Consider the following 27,694-nt stretch of genomic DNA (forward strand, 5'->3'; position numbering starts at 1 on the left):
AACCATGAAACAAATCGGGTAATCTTTTATAGCCAATTATCTATTTTATCCAATCAGACCTAGTGTCAACAATTTGTGAATAGCGGATTAAAGACGCGTAAAATTAATGAAGATGGTGGAAAATTGTACAAACTGTAAAAATCGCAAACAATTGAAAGAGATTAGTGATAAGTCAAGGCGGTATTCGGTAATAACCCGGCGTCATGTGAAGAACCCGTATCTAATCAATACCAACGATCATTTTAATGAGGAATTCGGTTGTAAATTTGTGATAAGTGTAATTCGGTGTTTCTATGTTACGCAATCATACATATCTCGATAGTATTAAAATTTCAAAACATAGAATACCCGTACCTCTCACAAAATTTTGAATATCATTTCAAAAATTCAAAATAGAAAGAGGTCGATATAGAAATATTTCACGACAACAAAAAATGTAAATTTAGCAATCGTTATGTTATAGAAAACTAGCACTGTTTTTCATTATAACAAAAGTATAACGATAAAAAAAACATTTAAAGCGAGATGATACGATTTTGTATATGTGTTAAAGTGTAATATATTGATAAAATGTGAACAATAACACTAAATAGGCAAGACAAAATATACATTGAAGACGAATTTCATAACATTCAGCAAAGACAAATTAGTGCCCCGAGCCGATTGCGACGAATATATTTCGTACATATTTTCCTACAATAACCGAAGCATTCGTCTTTTTAGTTAGTGTTCGTGTGTCGTATGAATAGATATCGATGCAGGAATTAAAAAATAATCGTTAAACTTAATTTAGATTCAAATCATACTTGCATGATTTACATGCTGGCGAATTCGACTATACAGCCCTTTTCGATATCAGAATTAAATATCTGGTTAATTAAGCACTTTTTGACACACGTTCTTCTTAACTTTTATTTTATTTTATAAAAAAAAATATGTTTAATAAATCTTTTACACATTTTATATTAATTAATACATATTTGACAAAATCGTATATACTCGCTTTAAAGGGATATACAGGTTATTTGCTTGTTTGGATTTTATTTCACGGGTGATACAACATTAGTATTTTTACGATTTGCAAAGACACGAGTGAACAATATTTTTCTGTGATCACTCTTAAAGTAAAATCGGTAATCTACCCACACCAACTTATTTTATATATTAACACAGTTTACATTTTACAAACCTGAACACTGATAATTATTTAATCCATTTAATATAAGCCAATATAGCAGGAATCAGAATGTAGCGACGCTGTCATTTCAAAATTTGATCCCGGCTCTATAAGTTGTATGTTACATGCTTATAATTATAATTATAACAATATAGTTATTATTATCATCATTAATAGCATGCGCTATGATACATGTATCTACATGTATATATTCAAAAGATAAATACATGTTTGTATAGTTAAAATCTACTTTGATATTAAATAGTTACGGTCACGGTGTAACGCCGCGGATCGTCACCGCGGACCACGGTGGACGAATGCCTGCTGTGTTTTTTTCCGAAGTAAATTACGTCCGCCGTGGATTGATATGACGATCATCGCGGACCGTCGAATCTCCGACGTCCGCGGCGAACCTACCAAAAACGCATTCGCGGTGACACCGCGGAAAATGAATGATTTCTAAGGGCTGTACTGTAGGTGGGTGTCCCTTTGTTTTAATTTTAGATAACCGCGAGAGCGATATTATATAATGCCTTGTTCGACATGTTCGCACGCCATGTATATGATATTTCAACATGGAAAGTCTGATGTGTTAACAAGAATGTAAAATATTGTTTTAAAACCAAAGTAATGTCAGAATGGTCCTGTGTTAATATGCGTTGTCTGTTTTTATATTTATGGTAAGCGTTCCTCGTACGCGATTTTGTTAGATCACACATATAGATTTCAAAATATACTTATTCCTATCCTTGTTTACTTAAATTAAAATCCTCACCTTCAGCCAAAAACAAAGTCCACATTCTTCACGCAGTGACTCCGATAACCCCAATACAAATGATTTCCTTGAACTCACTTCGACAAAATGGAAAATTACAATGGGCATCTTTAACACAAATCAGATCTCCAGTCAATCCAGTAAGTTGATGATGTTTTATAATGACATTGTGATAAAACTATTATTCTACAATATAATATGTTTGCATAAATTATGGTATTATCTCATTACGGTGATGGTTTAAAACCCGTTTAACAGTTCAAACGCCATGTTGCAAGTAATTTAGCAGATGTGGTGTATTATACCGACAACACCCAGATATTCAAGTCAAGAGTTCGCTTCCACCATCAGATAACCGTAAGTTCATATCGTTTTTATCGAATTGCCACACACGTAGATCGTGTACGGACAATACAATTTATTTATTTTTTAAATAGTTTTTTATTACAAATATGTAATAAACACATTTGTATCTGTTAATTTGTCATGTACATGTAGATGTGTGTAATGATAAGTAGAAATTGCTTGGCTGTATCAAGCGTAGAAGCTTTATACATATATTTACTTTGTTCTTTATATTAATTATTTAGTTTGCGTAAAATTGCACATTTACACGTTTACAAGTATATAAATACGAGTAGATAATAATGTTACGTGACTATAAAATCTTTATATAAATATATATATATATATATATATATATATATATATATATATATATATATATATATATATATAACGTTATGTTTTCACTTTGTAATGAAATGTTAATTATCAGTCATTGAAATGAGATGCTTATTATCAAAGTTGTGACGATATATAATACCTCAAGCCAGTGATTTTTGAAACACTTACAATTATTATTATGTTGACAGTTAAATCTTAATATTTGTGGTTGTACTTATATGGAAAATAGGTCACCCATGCCATCAACTGCTATGATTTACAATCATAACCCATTTCACTACAATGAGTTTAATTCAGAAGCAAAATATTTATGGTCCATGATAAAATACTTGAATAGTTCAAAAGAGCAGTATCGAGTGATAACACAGTATCATATGATTTATAAGTACACCCTAAAGTACTTCAGAACATCTTATTGCTGGTTTTAAAATGTCAAAGCAAAATAAAGCTTTGCGTCTTTTTATCTAAAATTTCAAAATTAATGCTGAATTGTAATTATTTTTTTAGGTAGCAAGCAATGGCTCTTGCTAATGCTATTGTAATATGCGTGAGATATAACTTGCATGGTGTTCGGCAATTCAAACTCGAAGCTTTGTTCTACATTTATAAAACATCTACATACTGCTTTGTATTCACGTAACACAAGCATCAATGAATTGTGTCACTTTGGTTATGTAGACAGTAGTATTAGTATCATATATTATTGTTTATATTTAAACCTAACAAGTTCTAAATACAATATTATTGATTTATTGTTGAATGTAATTAGCCTAATCAAAATTTCACGTATTTTACGTAAAACCAACAATTATTAGAATATATGTGTATTGTTGCCACTCAACGTATTAGTACGTTATGTATTCATGACTATTTTGTTTGCAAACGTTAAAGCTTACGTTGAGAATAACAATTAGTGTCATAAATAAGTGAACACTTATTTGCAAATAACTTAACAGTACAAAGTCCCAAATAAGTCTTAAAAACCTATGTATGGCTTAAGGAAACTTACGGTCTTTTAACAGTGTGTTGTGCTCTCAAAGTACACCCTGAAATGTTGCTTTAAGATGAGAAAACTTGGAAAATGACATAACTTATATTAAGCCGTTATTCTTATTCAACAAATGGGTGCAGTCTTTGTTAATAGTTAGAGTTGTTCGTACACTTAAACTCACGATGTAGAAAAGACATAAGGCATTCGTCAAAACATGTTGACATCTTAAAAAAACGAACAGTGCAAATGATGCTCTCTACGTGTATAAAAGACACCGATAATCTTTCCTGGACAATGGCTCAAATTAGTATTGAAACAACTCAGATTAGTGATTCAAAACTAGCACTAAAACTTTTGTAACTTTGTTGAGTACCTGCTTTTTTGTTTTGAGAACATTTAAATAATTTATAAACGTTGATGGGCAAACAACCTTTACACAATATGCAGTTTATGCATTCATTTTTGTTATAAAAAGTTGTCTATTTGATCTAGAAATTCCTTAAAATTGATAAGCTTTTACATATATACATTTATAAGCATTTAGGACGCGGCAGGTGTGTATTCTACTTCAATAACCTTATAAACACTGATATAGATAAATATTTTGACTACTTTAAATGGAGAGTTTCACAGATTTTGACATAATTTGAAGTTTGTCATGAAATGCTTTGAATTTACAAATGTAAATATCGGAACTAAAGAGTTCCTGTATAAAACAAACATAAAATTAAAGAAAGAAAAAAGTTATCATTGGCGCGAACAACTGTCCCTTTGAATAAACGTATAGCGCTTAAAACACTCGACCATCCGTGCTTACAATATATTTTTTGTACTTTATTCTCTGTATAAGCAGTGATCGCATTGTCACAAAATGCAACGATAACAAAACCCGTTCCAAAGTTTGTAATCTTTTCGCGTTTGTAACGTGTTATAATGACCAGGTTATTGAATTTATAGATGCATATAATGGATGTGTTTGATCATGATAATTATTCCGTATTCATTGCACATACACACACACAAACATAACTACAACGAAAATATGCAATCGTCTTTTGATTACATACATACCAATTTTTGTTTTATTGGCAAGTTATGATTTTATTTAGTTATTATTTTTATTAATTAGTATTTTGTGTAGTATTATTTCATATGAGCATCAAATTTCTTTACATCAATGTCATACCTTTTTAAATAGTTGGATGCTTGAATATAAGACATAAATATAAATTAATTCAATTGCAATTCACAAAATGAACCATACCACTATTTTGCCTGAAAAAAAGACAACACTGGGCATGTTATAGTTTTTAATTAGAAAAGCGTCGAATATGCTTTTGCTTGAAATGATATTTAAAAAATAAATGCGGATCGGCGCAACCATACTCGATGAATCATTCGACGCCGAATGCGCCTAAGGAGAGTGCTATGAAGTTCAATTTTATTTACAAGTGTATGTATCGTGCTTATTGCTGGGTCAAGTGTGAGGTTGGGCGCTCTAAAATCGGTGTAAGCCCCCAATGCTTTGCATTGACCGTTCCAAGGCGGTGCCCCATCTTTATTCTTCTATGTGTGTATGTTGTTTCGTATTGTGCTGGTTCGAACTGTTTTGGCAAGTGGCCACTTGCCTTAAAAAAGGAACAACTATTTTTGTTTATATTGAGAATGCAATACTGCTCCAGCAGCTGAAGTTTCACTTCTTTATATTGAAGCTGCCGAATCTTTATACAGTACAGCTCGCGCGGATTTGTCAAAATCCGCGCTGCCACCGCGGACAAACTCGCTCCAGGGCGAAAAATCACGGCGATATTGTTTCTTGTTAGCGGTGTTTTTTCGGCGGTCCTCACAAAAACGCCGCGGACACTATCATAGTTAAAAGCCACCGCGGATCGTCATGGACTTTTCGCGGACCGCGGTGGACGCCCGGCGGATCACTGTGGAGGTTTGTTATAAGAAAATTTCATTCGAGAAAAGGTTCATTATAAAAAGATATAACATACATGTTAAAATTGTACCTTTGTTTTGTTTGTGGTGAGTAAAAAAATTCCATTAAATATATAATTCTCTCTATGATATAAAATTGTTTACTTCTTTTTCCCAATAATGATGAAGTAAAACTTAAAGTATTTAAAGCATGGCTACGTAGATTCCCGAAGATAATCTTAATTAAATGTTCCTATATCTGTGAAAAATAATAAATATAAGGAAATATAATTGAATACACAATGAAATACCAGCAAATAAAAAATATAACTCGTGTATAGTTAACTTTGTGTGCGTAACGTTTTACGCCATCTCGTGTCCCTAACATTAGCTCGTAATCTTTTAAAGTGATATTTTGGGCGTTTTTCACTGTTTAATTGAAATGAAAATAATTTACAGGTCAAAAGAGCTAGTTAAAATGTGGTTACTGGCCAATTATCTGCAAATCATCTTGCTTCCAGTTGTTTACAAAAAATATATATATATATATAATTCAATATTTTACATGACTGATCCAGTCCTCTAAGCCGAAATTATCCGTTAAACAAAAAAGTGTCTTTGTTTCGTATGAATGAATCTGCATTAAAACTTAATTTAGATTCACATCGTCAATCGAATCATTTTTTTCGTCATGATTATTGTTCTCTTTCCTAGATATTGTTTTAGTATGTTGATGCTTTATTAACAAATATAAGTCTATATGAAGTGAAAACACCAAAAACAACAACAGTTGTGCTAGACACCTATAAACTGTTGGATGCCCATAATATCACTTTCACCAATCAATCAATTTAAAACACATAAATGGCCAGTACAAAACTAGCATTTTTCACGCCTATTTCAGTTTGTGTGAGCGTTATCGGTTTGTACTCTCCGCAATTGCGTTAATTGTAATTACATTTACTGTGACACGCGTATCATCAAAGTTGCAAACTGTGAACTACCTCGGCTTGGATCAGAAAACTACAACTTATGTTAGCTTGGATTAGTAAACTGTAGATGACTATAAGACAGCTTTCTTCGCCCTCGAACATATATAACATAAGATATATATATATATATATATATATATATCACTCGCGTTAAAGGGGCCTTTTCACAGATGTTGGATGTTTTAAAGTTTGTCATTAAATGCTTTATATTGATAAATGTAAACACTGTAAAAAAATCAGGAATACAATTGAAAAAAGGGAAAAAAGTAGCTTTCTGCAGGGCTCGAAGCAGTAACCCCCCGAGTCATGGAGTTAAAACGAATAAGACCGCTCGGCCATCCTGCCAAGTATATATGATAGATTTATTTTATACTTTATATACGCAATCTTCGTAGTTTCACACAATTAAACGACAATAAAAGAACTATACAAATTATTCAAACGTTTCGCGTTGCAACGCTTTATAATTTTCAGTTTTTAAAATCGTCAAAAGATGCATATACTTGCTATATTAAACCATGGTACATATTCAGTATTACCGTTTCCTAAAAAATATTTCAACTAAATCAAAATGTGCGAATCTGAAACAAGTTTTTTTCAATTTTGTCAATTCATCAAAATGTGAAAAGATCCCTTTAAGATTCACTTTTCGAATACAGTATTACGATGGGAAAAGTAACACACACGACAACATTGCAGATTATTAATCTTTATCGAGCTTGCTTTCGCGTGTCAGCTATTATGAAGTCTATAAATGCGAAAGGACACGTCAACTAGTTATGTACTGGGTACTAAAACAGTATATTATTGATCCTGATATCGTTTACCGCCTGTGGTGTATGGTCTCTGTTGTAACGACTATCATGTTAGTTACCATCTGGACAATATCTTATCTTAGCGACACACATTGCCACGGGCTAATATAACACCTGATTAGCATAAAATAAATGGCCATATGTCGTCTGAACAACATGAAATAAGAAAATTCAAATAAATAAATTAATTAAATTAACCCTAAACAATAAATGTAAAGTTTTATTTAAGACTCATTAAATGGTGCAACGATAACACAATAGTCAAAATTTCAATTTGGTTAAAATAAAGGAAAACTAACTATTTATTGCATCTTCTTTCTCAGTAGCATTACCAATAACGTCTCAATAGCATTGTTAATAAATATTCAAGTCAGGTTAAAAAAATATATTGTGTTTGTATACATCATGCTTAATGCTATGATAGAATAAATTGCCCTCTTCTGTTGCCAATTGTAAACAGCACGGGTACAGCGAAATAAATCATTCACCAAGATAAATCAGAGAGCAACACACGGGTAAAGGCGATTAAAAAATCCGACTTTCATGAAATCCAAAGGATAATCATCAAACAAATCTAGACTCTTTAATAGACGATTAGATAGTTTATTAAAATAACACTCACAATTACAATTTATTCTAAGTAATGAGTATCAGCATATGAGTAAAAACAATGTTAAAACATCCGTTTTTCATTTAATCAAAAGGACAACCATGAAACAAATCGGGTAATCTTTTATAGCCAATTATCTATTTTATCCAATCAGACCTAGTGTCAACAATTTGTGAATAGCGGATTAAAGACGCGTAAAATTAATGAAGATGGTGGAAAATTGTACAAACTGTAAAAATCGCAAACAATTGAAAGAGATTAGTGATAAGTCAAGGCGGTATTCGGTAATAACCCGGCGTCATGTGAAGAACCCGTATCTAATCAATACCAACGATCATTTTAATGAGGAATTCGGTTGTAAATTTGTGATAAGTGTAATTCGGTGTTTCTATGTTACGCAATCATACATATCTCGATAGTATTAAAATTTCAAAACATAGAATACCCGTACCTCTCACAAAATTTTGAATATCATTTCAAAAATTCAAAATAGAAAGAGGTCGATATAGAAATATTTCACGACAACAAAAAATGTAAATTTAGCAATCGTTATGTTATAGAAAACTAGCACTGTTTTTCATTATAACAAAAGTATAACGATAAAAAAAACATTTAAAGCGAGATGATACGATTTTGTATATGTGTTAAAGTGTAATATATTGATAAAATGTGAACAATAACACTAAATAGGCAAGACAAAATATACATTGAAGACGAATTTCATAACATTCAGCAAAGACAAATTAGTGCCCCGAGCCGATTGCGACGAATATATTTCGTACATATTTTCCTACAATAACCGAAGCATTCGTCTTTTTAGTTAGTGTTCGTGTGTCGTATGAATAGATATCGATGCAGGAATTAAAAAATAATCGTTAAACTTAATTTAGATTCAAATCATACTTGCATGATTTACATGCTGGCGAATTCGACTATACAGCCCTTTTCGATATCAGAATTAAATATCTGGTTAATTAAGCACTTTTTGACACACGTTCTTCTTAACTTTTATTTTATTTTATAAAAAAAAATATGTTTAATAAATCTTTTACACATTTTATATTAATTAATACATATTTGACAAAATCGTATATACTCGCTTTAAAGGGATATACAGGTTATTTGCTTGTTTGGATTTTATTTCACGGGTGATACAACATTAGTATTTTTACGATTTGCAAAGACACGAGTGAACAATATTTTTCTGTGATCACTCTTAAAGTAAAATCGGTAATCTACCCACACCAACTTATTTTATATATTAACACAGTTTACATTTTACAAACCTGAACACTGATAATTATTTAATCCATTTAATATAAGCCAATATAGCAGGAATCAGAATGTAGCGACGCTGTCATTTCAAAATTTGATCCCGGCTCTATAAGTTGTATGTTACATGCTTATAATTATAATTATAACAATATAGTTATTATTATCATCATTAATAGCATGCGCTATGATACATGTATCTACATGTATATATTCAAAAGATAAATACATGTTTGTATAGTTAAAATCTACTTTGATATTAAATAGTTACGGTCACGGTGTAACGCCGCGGATCGTCACCGCGGACCACGGTGGACGAATGCCTGCTGTGTTTTTTTCCGAAGTAAATTACGTCCGCCGTGGATTGATATGACGATCATCGCGGACCGTCGAATCTCCGACGTCCGCGGCGAACCTACCAAAAACGCATTCGCGGTGACACCGCGGAAAATGAATGATTTCTAAGGGCTGTACTGTAGGTGGGTGTCCCTTTGTTTTAATTTTAGATAACCGCGAGAGCGATATTATATAATGCCTTGTTCGACATGTTCGCACGCCATGTATATGAGATTTCAACATGGAAAGTCTGATGTGTTAACAAGAATGTAAAATATTGTTTTAAAACCAAAGTAATGTCAGAATGGTCCTGTGTTAATATGCGTTGTCTGTTTTTATATTTATGGTAAGCGTTCCTCGTACGCGATTTTGTTAGATCACACATATAGATTTCAAAATATACTTATTCCTATCCTTGTTTACTTAAATTAAAATCCTCACCTTCAGCCAAAAACAAAGTCCACATTCTTCACGCAGTGACTCCGATAACCCCAATACAAATGATTTCCTTGAACTCACTTCGACAAAATGGAAAATTACAATGGGCATCTTTAACACAAATCAGATCTCCAGTCAATCCAGTAAGTTGATGATGTTTTATAATGACATTGTGATAAAACTATTATTCTACAATATAATATGTTTGCATAAATTATGGTATTATCTCATTACGGTGATGGTTTAAAACCCGTTTAACAGTTCAAACGCCATGTTGCAAGTAATTTAGCAGATGTGGTGTATTATACCGACAACACCCAGATATTCAAGTCAAGAGTTCGCTTCCACCATCAGATAACCGTAAGTTCATATCGTTTTTATCGAATTGCCACACACGTAGATCGTGTACGGACAATACAATTTATTTATTTTTTAAATAGTTTTTTATTACAAATATGTAATAAACACATTTGTATCTGTTAATTTGTCATGTACATGTAGATGTGTGTAATGATAAGTAGAAATTGCTTGGCTGTATCAAGCGTAGAAGCTTTATACATATATTTACTTTGTTCTTTATATTAATTATTTAGTTTGCGTAAAATTGCACATTTACACGTTTACAAGTATATAAATACGAGTAGATAATAATGTTACGTGACTATAAAATCTTTATATAAATATATATATATATATATATATATATATATATATATATATATATATATATATATATATATATATAACGTTATGTTTTCACTTTGTAATGAAATGTTAATTATCAGTCATTGAAATGAGATGCTTATTATCAAAGTTGTGACGATATATAATACCTCAAGCCAGTGATTTTTGAAACACTTACAATTATTATTATGTTGACAGTTAAATCTTAATATTTGTGGTTGTACTTATATGGAAAATAGGTCACCCATGCCATCAACTGCTATGATTTACAATCATAACCCATTTCACTACAATGAGTTTAATTCAGAAGCAAAATATTTATGGTCCATGATAAAATACTTGAATAGTTCAAAAGAGCAGTATCGAGTGATAACACAGTATCATATGATTTATAAGTACACCCTAAAGTACTTCAGAACATCTTATTGCTGGTTTTAAAATGTCAAAGCAAAATAAAGCTTTGCGTCTTTTTATCTAAAATTTCAAAATTAATGCTGAATTGTAATTATTTTTTTAGGTAGCAAGCAATGGCTCTTGCTAATGCTATTGTAATATGCGTGAGATATAACTTGCATGGTGTTCGGCAATTCAAACTCGAAGCTTTGTTCTACATTTATAAAACATCTACATACTGCTTTGTATTCACGTAACACAAGCATCAATGAATTGTGTCACTTTGGTTATGTAGACAGTAGTATTAGTATCATATATTATTGTTTATATTTAAACCTAACAAGTTCTAAATACAATATTATTGATTTATTGTTGAATGTAATTAGCCTAATCAAAATTTCACGTATTTTACGTAAAACCAACAATTATTAGAATATATGTGTATTGTTGCCACTCAACGTATTAGTACGTTATGTATTCATGACTATTTTGTTTGCAAACGTTAAAGCTTACGTTGAGAATAACAATTAGTGTCATAAATAAGTGAACACTTATTTGCAAATAACTTAACAGTACAAAGTCCCAAATAAGTCTTAAAAACCTATGTATGGCTTAAGGAAACTTACGGTCTTTTAACAGTGTGTTGTGCTCTCAAAGTACACCCTGAAATGTTGCTTTAAGATGAGAAAACTTGGAAAATGACATAACTTATATTAAGCCGTTATTCTTATTCAACAAATGGGTGCAGTCTTTGTTAATAGTTAGAGTTGTTCGTACACTTAAACTCACGATGTAGAAAAGACATAAGGCATTCGTCAAAACATGTTGACATCTTAAAAAAACGAACAGTGCAAATGATGCTCTCTACGTGTATAAAAGACACCGATAATCTTTCCTGGACAATGGCTCAAATTAGTATTGAAACAACTCAGATTAGTGATTCAAAACTAGCACTAAAACTTTTGTAACTTTGTTGAGTACCTGCTTTTTTGTTTTGAGAACATTTAAATAATTTATAAACGTTGATGGGCAAACAACCTTTACACAATATGCAGTTTATGCATTCATTTTTGTTATAAAAAGTTGTCTATTTGATCTAGAAATTCCTTAAAATTGATAAGCTTTTACATATATACATTTATAAGCATTTAGGACGCGGCAGGTGTGTATTCTACTTCAATAACCTTATAAACACTGATATAGATAAATATTTTGACTACTTTAAATGGAGAGTTTCACAGATTTTGACATAATTTGAAGTTTGTCATGAAATGCTTTGAATTTACAAATGTAAATATCGGAACTAAAGAGTTCCTGTATAAAACAAACATAAAATTAAAGAAAGAAAAAAGTTATCATTGGCGCGAACAACTGTCCCTTTGAATAAACGTATAGCGCTTAAAACACTCGACCATCCGTGCTTACAATATATTTTTTGTACTTTATTCTCTGTATAAGCAGTGATCGCATTGTCACAAAATGCAACGATAACAAAACCCGTTCCAAAGTTTGTAATCTTTTCGCGTTTGTAACGTGTTATAATGACCAGGTTATTGAATTTATAGATGCATATAATGGATGTGTTTGATCATGATAATTATTCCGTATTCATTGCACATACACACACACAAACATAACTACAACGAAAATATGCAATCGTCTTTTGATTACATACATACCAATTTTTGTTTTATTGGCAAGTTATGATTTTATTTAGTTATTATTTTTATTAATTAGTATTTTGTGTAGTATTATTTCATATGAGCATCAAATTTCTTTACATCAATGTCATACCTTTTTAAATAGTTGGATGCTTGAATATAAGACATAAATATAAATTAATTCAATTGCAATTCACAAAATGAACCATACCACTATTTTGCCTGAAAAAAAGACAACACTGGGCATGTTAATTCTCCCTTGCCTTTTTCTAGCCTGGTTTAATCCCCACATTGTAAATAACAAATACCGTATTGCTCATTCGTAAATTGTCCCATACGTTAGTAGAATAATACGCATGTAAGCGACACGATATTTAAGTGTAAGAACTTCTTCAAATACAAATCTGGTAATAAACACATAACAATAATTTATTAATTTAAAAAAACGAGGAAATGACCGTTATCAACCTAAAAGGAGGTTTTTGTAAAACCATCTCCATTATCTTGATAAGATGTATTGATTGAAAAAAGTATGTAATTAGCAACAATAGATCAGAGATTAACATTCGAATTCGCGTCAGGTTTTATTAAACGCCTTTCGCCTAAAGCCTTTTTAAACACTTTCCGCCTAAACTGGATTTTTGCTTAGAAGATACATTCTTTAAAGCCACACACCTTGAAATGAAGTACATGTTAATGAATACATATAGATGTAATTTGAAAGTGTGCAAAATTGTCCTTAAATCTATAGTAAGCAAGTAATTTATTTATTTTTTTAATTTTAAAACCGAAAGTAGGATTTCTGTACGTATTCGTCCATTTCGACAAACGCGATTATTTTTAAGTTATAAAGCGCAAAAAAAGACGAATTTCTACCTTGTAACCACCTGATATATTTTAATTGACGTAGATAAAATTAAATCTATAGCATAGTTAGCAAGTAATTTATTATTTTTCAAACAGTACGTTTTTAAAACCGAAATTAGGATTTCTAGACGTATACGTCCATTTTCATCAAACGCGATTAGTTTTAAGTTTTAAAGCGCAAACGAGACGTATTATTACCTTGTTACCACCAGATATATTCTAATTGGCATAGATCAAATATGTTTCTTATTTATACTTAAATTTTCTATGTCATGTATTTCATTTCAGGGTGTGTGGCTTTAAACAGAACATATAATAAAGCGGAAATTGTCGCTCCTGATTAGCATGTGCGGAGTGCACAGGCTAATCTAGGACGACAATTTACGCACATGCTTTGAACCCCCTTTTCACAGAGCGCTGCTCATATATATAATTGATAATTTGGAAGCATGATGATTTGGACGTTATATTTACGTTGGATATAAAAAATATAGGTCGATATTAGTGCTGTACCTAGTTATGGATACACCACATAGCATTGCAAGACTATATCGTCAGAATATAATGATAACTGTCAAATCTGCCAATAATTACCATTTCCTGTCATGTCATGACGACATAATTGATAATTTGTCAATTTACTGCGATGGCTAATCTGACATTCATTTAATTTGTAAGGCAGACACGATGCCTGGGTTATAGACAGATCATATGATCGCGATAATCATGATAGCTTAAAAAGTATGACGACAATGAGACGTTGGTAATCAGAATAACTTGCTGTTTCAGATTTGGTTCTGGCGATTTCGATAGAAAGAAATGATCCACATTAAGTCACAAAATAATGGACTTTTACGAGATTCAGGGCTCATTAAAAACCATGTGGTCTATGTAAAGGAACTGGTGTAGATACACAAACATCTACTATATTTACACGTGTTTCACTTTTTTAAAGTGTATAAGGATTGGTTTGACCAACAATTTCAAGTTCTCAAATATTTGTGTGTTATATCGGAATTGCTTTTTGGCATAATCACTTAATTAAAGCTTGCATTTCAAATTAAAGTGTTAAGTGTTAAGTGTTGAGACTCACAGTATGTAAACAATTTTGAATGTCTGAAGAACCGTATCCAAGATGTTATAAAGTTTATTTGCAACTAGTGTGCTACTATAAGTTTAACATATTTGCATGGTTAAAAAAATACAACTTATTTATTTTAACCGAGTTAATCGAGGTTTAACTTGTAACCTTTGTTGTTATACTTTAGTATAATACAAACAATATTTTTATACAAAAACGCATGATCACTTCCATGATTCATAGTATTGCCAACGCTCAATGGTAAATTGAAATGCAATTGTTACATTTAAATACCGAAAGCTTTGCATGCTACACAATGGTACACTCTTGAACTTAATAAGAAGACACATCTCAATGTTTTTTGTTCAACGAACAACAATAAAATGTCAGTCACTACTATTTGTCAGCGTCGCTTAATTATATACAAAAAACAACGCTCCTACTTATCTATGTTTTATAAATATTCTACACTTGCTTACTTATATATAATGGAACAAAAGGAGAACGGGACAACGGTTTTACAATACGTAGTAAATGATTGATTATGTTGTCCACTCATGTATTTGATATCTCCGCTGGTTTTAAATAGAAATCATATCGTTCTTGCCATTGCTACAAACACCTTGCGTGAATATAACAGTTGTTTTGTGACTCCTTTAGGTTGGCTTATCTATTGAAAACATCGTTCCAGAGTTTGCAATTATTGTTCTCATGATGTGATAAAAATAATGCCTTCCTAGTGCTGCATTGACAAGATGCAGTTGTTTAATATCCGTTAACCGTGTGTAATCGATTTTGACATAACTCCTCTTCAATATCCCATCTCATAGAGAACGCCAGAGTTCACTATGGTTTTCTAGATGTAGTAATAATATAAACCATTAATGCATGTTTAAGTGCATCAAAGGTTAATATACGAATCACGTGTGCATACACTTTAGTAGGGTAACAACTATTCTTAAACTCATTGTACACTAACAAATCGATGACCAGTGGGTACCAGACTTTTAATATAAATGAATCAATGTATGAAATACAGTCTTAAACGAATTATCGTTAAAGCTTCAACATTTCATAACTACATAAAAACAATAATATTGAATATGCTATGGATATGTAACACAATAAATAAATAGCTAAAAAGATGAAGAGAAACATAAGAAAAGACATGGGCATTAAAATTTAAATTACGACTTATACACTTATATAAACGAAAAGTGTGACGGAATAAGTGTTCATTAACGTTTTATCGACTTGACCATTCAATTTGCATCCTGATTTAAATGGTTAAATATTTTAAGTATCTTAACTCATACCATTTAACATGAACTATATATAACGGCTCATTACTTACTGCCCCAAATGGTTGATCATGTACACACTTTTTAAGTCGTAGAGATCTAGACAACATATTTAATACTTCAACTAAGGTTTGTAATTGACCACCTTTGAATGATTTGGTATAGTTACAGACCGAGACATATAGGGACTGACGTAAACAATCAATATACACCCGATTCTCAAACGGGGCGTAGTACTGCATGGTTAATATATAACATTTTTACAATCTATTAGGATGCTATGCGATATGTTTATGTGAAAGTTCTGTAATTTAATTATATATAGTGTAGCTTCGCCGAATAATTACACATGTATTGTCTATCAGACGCTATTATTATAATATTTTAAAATTTATATAAAGTAATAAAACTTAAGAGGGAACATTACCTCTTTGTTGACAAGAGCGAATATGCTGTAAATCCCTGTCTCTGATATTATCAACAATGTATATAAATCCACACTTAGTAATGTAAAGATCACGGCTACACGTTTTATTTGATTTCGAAATGATTCAGCTGGCCCGTATGGTCGATATTGATGAGCATCGATTCCCTTGAACAAAATAGTACTGTTTACAACATCACGAATTGTCCAACGCAGAGTATTGACTATGAAACACAACATATTTCTTAAAATAATCAAAGCAGTACTTCAATGATTCTTATGTTAACGGCCTCATTAATGGTTTTACTTCTATTGAATATTCTTCGCTATCAAATCAACAGCAATTATTAGCGGCAATATCCCATTTTACTGTAAAAGATGTATATTCTGGAGCCATCTCTACAAACGAACAAATATCATTTAAAAGTCTAAGAATGGTTCATCTTTAGTTATTAGTTTTGAGTAAAAACGGTTTTCTTAAATAAATCACAACAGCTCTAAAATTATTCTGATGTTGACGGCTTGACTTCTGTTTTACTTTGTACTTCTGGTTATTATTTGGTGCTAGTCAATCAATTTCACATGTCCCTGCAATACGTTTTATTTAGGGGCCGTGTCTACCACAAAACAATATTATTCACAACTTTACGAATGTTAAAACTTTGTTTATTTACTTTACATAACAACGTTCTTCTCATGTCTGTTTAAAGTCGAACTTATTTACTTCACTTTAAAGTATTGGTCGCTATAAAATCATCCGCGATGATTTGCAGCAATTCAACATTTTACTGCGATGCATTTTCATTTAGGCGAAGGTATTTATTGTCCATGATATATGACTGCAATATGTCACATCAAGAAACTCTAACGCTCGATGTATCAGTTTATCATTAAGTGCTTAAGTACAGCTTTTGAGGTTCAGGTTCCGTCTGTAAATCATAACATATCGATGATGTGTCCACGTTTATACCACTTTGAAGTGATCATGTCTGTTAAGTTTTCCGTATCTATTTACAAACATGTCACGTAACTCGTTTCGGATGGTAACTTTATTTTTAAATGGTGTATAAAATGTTCAATTTATCACGCGATGTATTGCGACATGATCGGATATGCCTCTGAAATGTACTTTACAGACATTTAATAATTATTTCGCTATATATTATTTCTTGATAATCAGATAGCAGGTGGCTGGACGAGGTAAAACAAGTATTTAATGTTTTTTTTTATGCGAATAAAAAAAATCAAGTCTGTTTCCTCACAAGTTGTATTGCGTTACAGTGTTTCGTTTGAATTTACCTACACTCCGCATAACAAAACACAGAAATGCACTATACACGCGTCGACCATCAAATCATTAAAGCGACATGTGTGTCGGTATAACTGATTACGAAATGCAAGTTGTCTCTCGGATCAAAAGATTAACCTTTTTTAAATCATGAATATAGCTGTTTTGAATTTTTCCTGGTTTCTGTCTTTCTGGATGTTGACTGGTAAAGGCTTCCTCACACATAGACGAAAGTCTCCCGACGTCAACTTGCGTGTACTGGCAAATACGACTTCAGCAAACTTCGTTCTAATTAGTATATGTACGTTGCACATCGTTGGTGGTGTTCGTATGGATGCGTTTGTGGGCTTTTGCGTCCGTTGCGATTAGTTTTGTTCGTCGGAAAATTTTAAACATGTTCAAAAATTGTTGGCGAATAACAGTTTCGTCTATCGTTTTTTAAAATTTGTTCCAATACGTTAGCCGATCAGAGAGTCTTCGCATAGCGTTCGTCAACTGGCGTTAGAGGTCGCAGCTCTCAGCTTATTTGCATATCATGAGTACTTGATTTGCATATCAAGCGAAAGAGGACGATCCGAAAACAAATCTTTGCGATAGCTTGCGAACTTTTGTGAACAATAGCGAGGGTTTGCGTATTGTAGCGAATTGAATCCGACGCATTTAAGCGATTTATAACGATAAGTTAACGTTCAGAAAACGAACGGTATACGCTCGTAAACGAATCAATCCGAAGGGTAACTACGATAGGCGAATCTATGCGAATCCATCCGAATAATAGAGCTCCTGATTGTTTTAGTAGTTTGTGCAGACATATGCCTATATTTCATATATATAATGTTGAGGTATCATTATTTCTTCGTCAATTGGAAGATATACAACGCTGAAACTGCAATATGTTGCTGCTATGGCCAACCAAGAAGTAGTCCAGCAACACCTAAACATACACCGCTTTCTCAGAGGCCGACTAAGGTAAAGAAGAGCAGCCAGAGGCACGTAATATCTGGAGAAGAGCATGGCTGCATTCTGGGAGACGGCGCCAATTTGGCATCTTTGATCACCTCATGGTTGAGCTCAGAAGTGAAGATCCTGGAACATTTAAGAAATTCCTCCGCATACCGACTGCAATGTACGATACAATTTTGGGAAGGTTCGTCATCGCCTCGTGAAGCAACACACTCGGTACAGGGAGCCCTTGGATCCAGGGCTAAAGTTAGCTGTCACACTACGTCACCTGGTTTCTGGTGCAAAGTACTCAGACATGCAGTATTCCTGGCATGTCGCTGAGAATACCCTCTCTGTAGCGGTCAGAGACGTGTGTCATGCTATATGTGAAGGATATGTTGATGAGGTTATGACAGCCCCCCTCCGCACCTGAAGAATGGAGACAACTGGCCGATGGTTTCCTCAAGAATTGGAACTTTCCAAATCGCGTTGCTGCTATTGATGGCAAGCACTTAGCTATCAGAAAGCCTGCCATCTCTGGTTCCTTTTATTATAATTATAAGGGATTCTTCAGCATCATCTTACTTGCCAATGTCGATTCGGACTACAAGTTCGTATGGTGTGATCTGGGTTGTGAGTATTAGTCTACATAAATTTAACTGCATTATTTTGTAATTACATAAATTATATAAATTTAGTGTTGTTTTCAATGTAGAGTTGTATACTGACAATTTCTTATCATTTTGTATTTTCAGGATACGGTTCAAGTGGAGATGCCAAGAGTTATAATGAATCAAAATTCCTTTAGATGGTGCAGGATGGTTCCATTGGATTTCCAGACCCACAGCTCTTTCCAAATGACACCGTCGACATGCCCTATTTCTTGGTTGGAGATGACGCTTTCAGCCTTAGCGAGAACATGCAGAAACCCAATGGACATAGAGTCCTGACAAGAGACGAAAGCATCCTGAACTACCGGTTATCCAGGGCTAGGATATCAGGAGTATCAGAAAATGCATTTGGGATTTTGGCCAACCGATTTCAGGTACAGTAAAGTTCCGCTATTAAGACCAGGCAAAAAAAGTGGTCTCAATAGCGATGTGGTCTTAATATCGGACCATTTTCCTTCATAAATTAACCATTTGGGACTTTAATATCGTCAAAAAACGCATATTTTTTTAAATCTTCGAAGTGGTCTTAATAGCGGAACTTTACTGCAATACCCTTTTTCAAAACACACTTTCATTGATAAAAGAAATGTTCACGTTAACTTTTAACACATAACAATACTGGTCATCTGTAATTTCAGATACTTCACACAAAGATGAACCACAGCCCATCCATAGTAAGGCTGATTGTAAAGACATGCTGCATTCTCCACAACTTGATGAGGATCAGGTACCCCACCATGCAAATGCACTGGTTGACCATGATGATAGAAGAGGCGATCGGATTTCTGGGGAATGGAGAAGAGGTCGCAACTTGGAGGATACCAGGAATGTCAATACCAGGGACCACAACACAGCAATCAAAAAGGCAAGATTGTGAGAAACACTCTGAAGCACTGGGTCAACTCTCCAGCGGGATGTGCGCCATAGCAAGACAGGATGGTACCACATTAGTGATTGAAATAAAGTGTAACATATTAGTTGAATTAATTAATAAAGAGTACTGTTGCTTTTGTATTGGCCTTATAAGAGGAAGTAAAAGTAAAAGTAAGACACGAAATTTACGCAAAATCTTTAATGAAAAAGACTTCATGCATAATCAAAATGCATATTTGAGTCGGAAAAAAGTTACTATATATCAAAACGCCCGGATGCAGAAACACGTTTCGGAAATTTTCGGCGATATGCGCAATTATGCGCAAGGTTGCGCTTACATTCGTATCTTTACGCTCTTAATAGCTCCTAATCGCTAACCGAAAGAACGAATATTATTTGCGCGACCTAACGCTTTCTATCGAATTGCAGTAACTGTTCGTCAAACTTCGTAAATCAGTTGCACCAAATAGTTCCTCTACGTTCACCGTTCGTTATTATATTACACAATGCAACAAATTGTCAAACAATTTCGCCTGGTTTCGTCATATGGATTCGTCTATGTGTGAGGAGGCTTTAAGACAACACACTTCACAGTTCGCATGAAACATATGAACTCTCTGCCAAACGAAATATATTTCTTTTGTTTATCCCAATAAGTCTTTCAAGATAAACTGTTATATAATAGGTAGTTTCAGAAAGATCATATATTACACGAAAATTAAGAACTGTGCGGCATGTCAATAATAATGTTGTCTTCATTGTCATTTTAACTGTTTTTCTTGATGACACTGACACGGTTTTCTGAGATGCACGGTTCGCTCGCAATGAAAACGTTTCGGCATATAGTTTTTAATTAGGAGAGCGCTCCATGTGATTCTTCCTTGACTTTTATTTAAAAATAAAATTGGATCGACGAAACTATCCTAGCCAAATCATCAGACGCCAAATACGCCTTAGAGGTAAGATAATTTTGAAGTTCCCGAATCTTTCATTGTGTGTCCCGTTGTTGTTGTTTAGCTCTACCCGCGAGTGACATTATACAATGCCTTGTGCGACATATTCGTACTCCATGTTTTTGTGAATTAAGCATGGAACGTCAAGTGATGTATGCCAGCATAACATACAATTTCATAGTACTCGCTAAAAGTATTATTCAATGCCGTTTCATTTTCCGACTGTGAAATCAAAGAAAGGCGAGTATGGAAAAGCACAGTCATTATGTACAATGTTTAACAATTTATCAATTACAATGTGTATTCATATAAATAGTTAGTTAAAACGGTTTAGCACAAATATAATTATGCTCGATGCTTTATGAACTTTATTTGCTAAATAAATAATCAACGGTATGCTGTGATTATGCTGTGTGTAAATTGTGTCACAAACAGAAATTGCAAGAACATTATTTATAATGTAATGAAGCTTTAATAAATGTCAACTACATCTCATTCATTAAAAGCAATTTTAAATAGCAATATCTTAATTGTTTATATACATTTAAATCAATATTTTCCAGCAAATAACAAATACATACTTATTTTTACATTTTTTTTTACAAAATAACACTTAGTATATCCGTCTATAATAGCATAAATAACATTTAAAAATGTAAAATTAGCACTGTAAACAACCTAAGCTGAATCTTTACATAAAACTTGAATAGACCGGCACAGTAGAGTTAATTCACTAAATTTCGCTTTCGCAAAATAATGCACAAATTTAATATTGTTTCGATTGGCCGTGACATACCAGTCGTACAAGCCAATGAACCTTAACGTTTGTTATCGTGTTAAAAATGGTCAGATTAAGTAAATGTGTATGCACAAATCTGCTACATGTAATCAAATAGATTTTTAAAGGACTAACGCTAAAGAAAGTGATTTATCGCTGAAATTTTATATTGTTTGGTGATCTTAATAAGTTTGCTTTGTAGTGCATTGCCAATGAAGCAAATTTACTCAAACCAAATATTGCTTTTATCGTAAATTGAAAATCAAAACTCAATTAATATAATGTTTACTTGTTTCCATTTATGTGCCGATAAAAATCAATTATCTTTCACCTCATTACGGATTATTTATCAACGTTTCAATATTGAAACAATATTGTCTTTATTTTTCATCGCACAAAGCAATAAACAAAACACAAATCAAAACATTGATTCAAATGGCATGCGTATCTGTACACGCAATTATTAAGGAATGCAGATTATTTAGAGGTCACACGGCTTATCGTTATATAATATATTTGTTATTTTTATTTTATTTTTCATTTGACAAGAAAAACAGACTTCGCTTCTAATTCGACATTATATCACATTCTGTCAATCATGATATTTCATAGATGTTACACATGTTTACGAACGGTAAAGGTCATTACAAGAATACGTAGACATAAAACTAAGGGATAAAAAGACGAATTATCTTCAGATATTACAATAACAAAGTTCACAAACACAGTTTCCAATTAATGTTGTGTGTTCGTTATTTTTTCTTGACCAAAGTATAAACACTAAAATAAAAGACACTGAAAAAGTTAGAAAATACTCCCCATAAAATTAAAGCACGTTTTATGCATGGTATTAATAATAATAAAATAAACAAATGCTATTTTATTAAGTTTATTTGTTATCACATCTAAGCGACTTAATATGATATTCTTTGAAACCGAACAGTGAGCAAGTATCATAAATGACAATGTCATTTTACAATAATTAACAGGCTATAAATCCGGATGTAAAAATACACTTTTTGATTACAGTTAATAGACATTCAAATTACTTCAAATTAACGGAAAATGGATGTATAAGGTGTGCAGATATACATAAGTAACGTTTCCATATATGCATTTCAACGTAAAATCTGTTAAACAGCTCTGATTAAAATAGCTAAAATCCGTAGAAAAACTTAAGGTTTATTTGTTACCTCGTCATTTTCAAATTAAAGGCTTTAAAACCCTAACAAATTAAAAGATGTAAATAGTACATGCTGCTATCCATGAAACAATATAAGATGAACAGAAAATCGATTTATAATGTTATTTTTTTATGTAAAGAATCTGTTGTGTTTTGTCTCCTTATTTGGATAGAGAATATCATTACCTTCAAAACAAGACCAATATCATCTTTATAGCACAAATACTTTTTAAGATATGGAATTTTTAAGATCTCGTTTTTAGGGATTTTTGTGCGCAGTTCCTATGCAATTATATAATGGGAAGTACTATGGTAGATGGCACCGAAATACTACAAAACAATGCAAATTTGTTCTTTAAATGTTATTTCAGCTAAGCTTATTCAGTAAATGCATAATAAAGTATACATTTTTAGAAAGGTAATTTGATCAGTGATATTTTTTAACAAGTTATCACAATTTTTTACGAAAATCCAGTCATATAACAGAAAAAACCGTTGCCATGGAAACGGGTAATTAAAGCATACAATATGAAAATTGCTAAAATTAAAGATTTTTTGTCAATTAAAAGACAAAAGACTTTTACATATGGTGGTTTACAAAGTTAAGACCATTACTAATAATATTTAGCACCATTTTACGGAATCTGTCTCCATAGCAACCAAAATCAAAAGCATAAAAGGAAGAATTGAAAGCATAAAACTACGCAATTTGTAAATAATTTAGGTTCAATAAAACTCTTATCCCACTACTCATAATCAGCACAAAACACTATCAATTTGATAACCATACATCACTGCACATGACATGTACATGCATCTATTTGCAAAGAATAGTGAAAAAGGGTTGCCATAGAAACAAGTCAAAACACCCAAAATTTTTAAAAAGTGCGAAAAAAGGTATTTTTGAAAAGTGTTTGATTGGTTTCATAAGTATGTACTTCCAAATGACTTCTCTTACTGAGAATTATATATTGTGAAACTTAAGGTTATGCAGAAAGCTGTTTCCATAGCAACCAACAATTTAAAATTAATGAGGTACAATAACAAAAGTGTATTAACAATAGTGTACGCGCAAAAAGTCCCTTCAATCAACCTTACATCCTTTGTCTCTCTCACTTCTTATATTAAGGTATTATTCAGATTAAAACATGACATTTTGTTCATGCTTTTTGTGAAAACTAAGTTCTGAAAAAGAAAGAGCAGTGACTAAAATATAAAAATACTTCAGTTTCTTTTGGTACATCTTTAGTGAAATAACAATTTTCAGTTTTAAGCAGCATTCTCATGCCGTGGTGAAATTACTCTGTAAGGCACATAACCTTGCGCATGTTAGATCGATAATTAAAACTATATTTATTATATATAAAACTTCTTTTATCATCATCATAAAAAAATAGCCCTGTTTATATCCACATCATGGCTCATCACGATGGCTTCATGGTTTTTTTACTACTCGACTCTTCCAAACAGAACATGGTCACAACTGCCCACAGTCACAATCCACAACATGTGGAACTGAAACAAAAAGAATTAACCACAAAGAACCATGCTCTTTCAATTTTCTTTCACTCGTAATTATAAATAACAGCAAACTTGTCAATTTCAAAAAGATACACCAAAGGAGCACATATACCATTTAATACATTAAAAAGAAATTATGGTTGGATATAAGTTGAGAAAATCATCAAAATGATATTATTAATTATATCTATAGAAGGATATATTTATTTCCGTATTACATTACCACGAATATGACCTTTTATTTATATCACGAATACTTGGGGGTTGAAAACTAATATAAAATGCATGCGTTTATGCATGCGCACGAGGATCAAAACAGTTATGACATACGTATCGATTAACTTTTGTAAAATCAAGCTTATTTAACGACGTAATTAAACTCCCGGGACATCATTTATGATATAAATTTAGGTCTTGATCTATACTTTTTATTGTGAATGTGAGCATCACAAGTCTGCTGTTATTTATATTTGAACACAAAGATAAACAAAACAAACAAAGTCAATGATAAACAAGAACAATTAAATGTGGAATTTAATGTACCTAATGTAAATCCCAGCCATTTTAAGACACCTAATCTTTGACTCAAACAATACAGTCTATTGAGTATTGACATAAGACGATAAGTCATAACTTCATGACATAAGTCCCTGAAAAGGTCTTATTTATCTGAAAAATAATTAATTCAAATCGTCAATAAATTAATCAAAAACTGCAATATATTTATTTTTCTTCACTTTTATACACAACTGGAAACAATTCACAGACAATATATTTATAAATCTAATATTCCAATAACATACCTTACAACGAGTGCGAATTTACAGCGGTGCGAAATTTCGTACCCCAGGCTCAGAGAGACAGCGGCCGTAAAGGTCACTAAACATGCATGTAAATAAAGCCAATTCCGGAAGGATTTACTCATAACAAAACCAAAATACTGGTTTAAATCACGAGAGGAATAATTAAAATTGATAAATCAACCATTTCAATAAGAATATATAAGCTATTTACCGTAAAATTCTCCGATGACTTTATTCTGTTTACATTTTCAACAACTTCTAAAGGTCATACGCCATGCGAAAATATATCACCATGTAGCTTGGAGTGTTATCTTTTATTTCATTGGCTTTACAAAGCGATACGTCATCAAACAGCTCCCGGATAGCCAATCAAAAAACGACTACCTCTTAAAGAACAGACTAAACCGCGGCCGTAATACATTAAACCTGCAGAATGTCGTCGAATCGGCGCATTTCTAGATAAAGTTTAAAAAGGTTTCTCAAACTCGTTATAGTTTTAAAATGTCATTTATAGTTAAAACAAATATTAATTTTATAATAGATAACCTTTATTTCTATGAAACAATCTTTGAAACGGTAAAAAAAACGGTTTATTTCACACCAGTAATTCTGGCCATTTCCACTCCGATTACACGATAACGTCACGTGACCTGAACCCCCTAAATTATTGCAATGATTGCTATTTAAACTATACATTTTTATATTTATACACACGAATATACTAGTTATAAATTAGATAAACATAACTAGCAAATACAGATCACATGTTTTATACCAGATTGACAAGATATTAGCATTTTAGATAGGATAAGGGAAATAAACAGCCAGCAAACTACACTATCACCTTTTCCGGCGGCCGGAATAAGAACATCAAATATTGTCAGCATTTCATAAGTGCATTTGCGATAACGGAACTGTAAGCAGATACAAAAACCCTTATATCGTGAGAGCCTATGTATTTCTTACCACTATTAAAAGGCATAGTTAGCTCCAAACGTAGGCCTTAACATGTTGCTTTAAAAGAATAAAAACAGCTTTTTACCTATTCATCTATTGTTTGCAGCCTTTGTTTAAATTTATATATATTCGTACACCTTAAAACGCATTCTTCAAACAAGACATAATTTGTACGTTAAAACAATCCTAAGTCTTCATAAATATTGCAAATGATGCCGGGCACATGTATTTACAACACCGAAGATATTTACCGCGGCAAAGGCGGATTGAAGTTTAGCAACAACTCATATTAGTGATTTGCGCCTGCGAATATATCAATCTGAATGATTGGATCGTCTTCTTATAACAAGATCGACAACTTACACTTAATTATGTTTACCATTTTAGTACTAATTTGGACTTCGACAAACACATTCTTCTTGTGTTAAATTCAATTGTAAATACAAATACATGTCGCAATGATCAAGGAATCACGTACAATGCAGATGCTGTATTCGATAACGGAAAGAGACAGCAACACATTACAGAATTCTAGACAAGAAGCTCAACAAAAACAATCCATTTTCAACATATTAGTGACTGATTGGTGAATAGTGTGCAATACAACAAGCAGCATGTTATTGTTCCAGAGACTTTTCTAAAATGTGGTTATAAAGACACACGATGATAAATACTGTCAGTCGCAACATACTGTCAGTACCGTCATATTTTCTTAAAAAACACAATAATAATATCAAAACAATGTATTGTCATTCCAATTGAGCGATGGTAGACACGTATTTAGACCGGATTTTTGAAGTATTTTTACACGTATACTACATTAGCAATGTTATTTTGACAACCGTATTAAATGTAGGCTCTAGTTTGTTTTGTTTTATAGCGAGGCAGATATTGTTTGTGTATATCCGCAAACTACTTTGAAATAGATATAAACAAAAGATGCAAGTATATGGAATAGTATATATTTACTTATGTCAAACTAGTAATTCGTTATGATACTTGACGCAGTATTAAAACTGTTTAGAAGTCGTAACAGTGTTTGCATATCAAAGGCACACCTGATCTGGCTATAAACGGCGATATGATAATAAACAACTCAGTAATTTGCTACGATCCATCAGTTTGTGAGTGTATACTGTCATATGAAATACTGCCCTTTTGTTGCCGATTCTCTGCCAAGATTGTTAAAACTTGGTATATTTCGAGGACCTGTGCGTTTACGTACATGTATGGATGATTTGCTGTTAGGATGAATGATAATTGGTACGCTGCATTTAAGTTGAATTTACTATATTTTT

This window comes from Dreissena polymorpha, chromosome 13 (genome assembly GCF_020536995.1).
Source record: "Dreissena polymorpha isolate Duluth1 chromosome 13, UMN_Dpol_1.0, whole genome shotgun sequence".
Lineage (NCBI taxonomy): Eukaryota > Metazoa > Mollusca > Bivalvia > Myida > Dreissenidae > Dreissena > Dreissena polymorpha.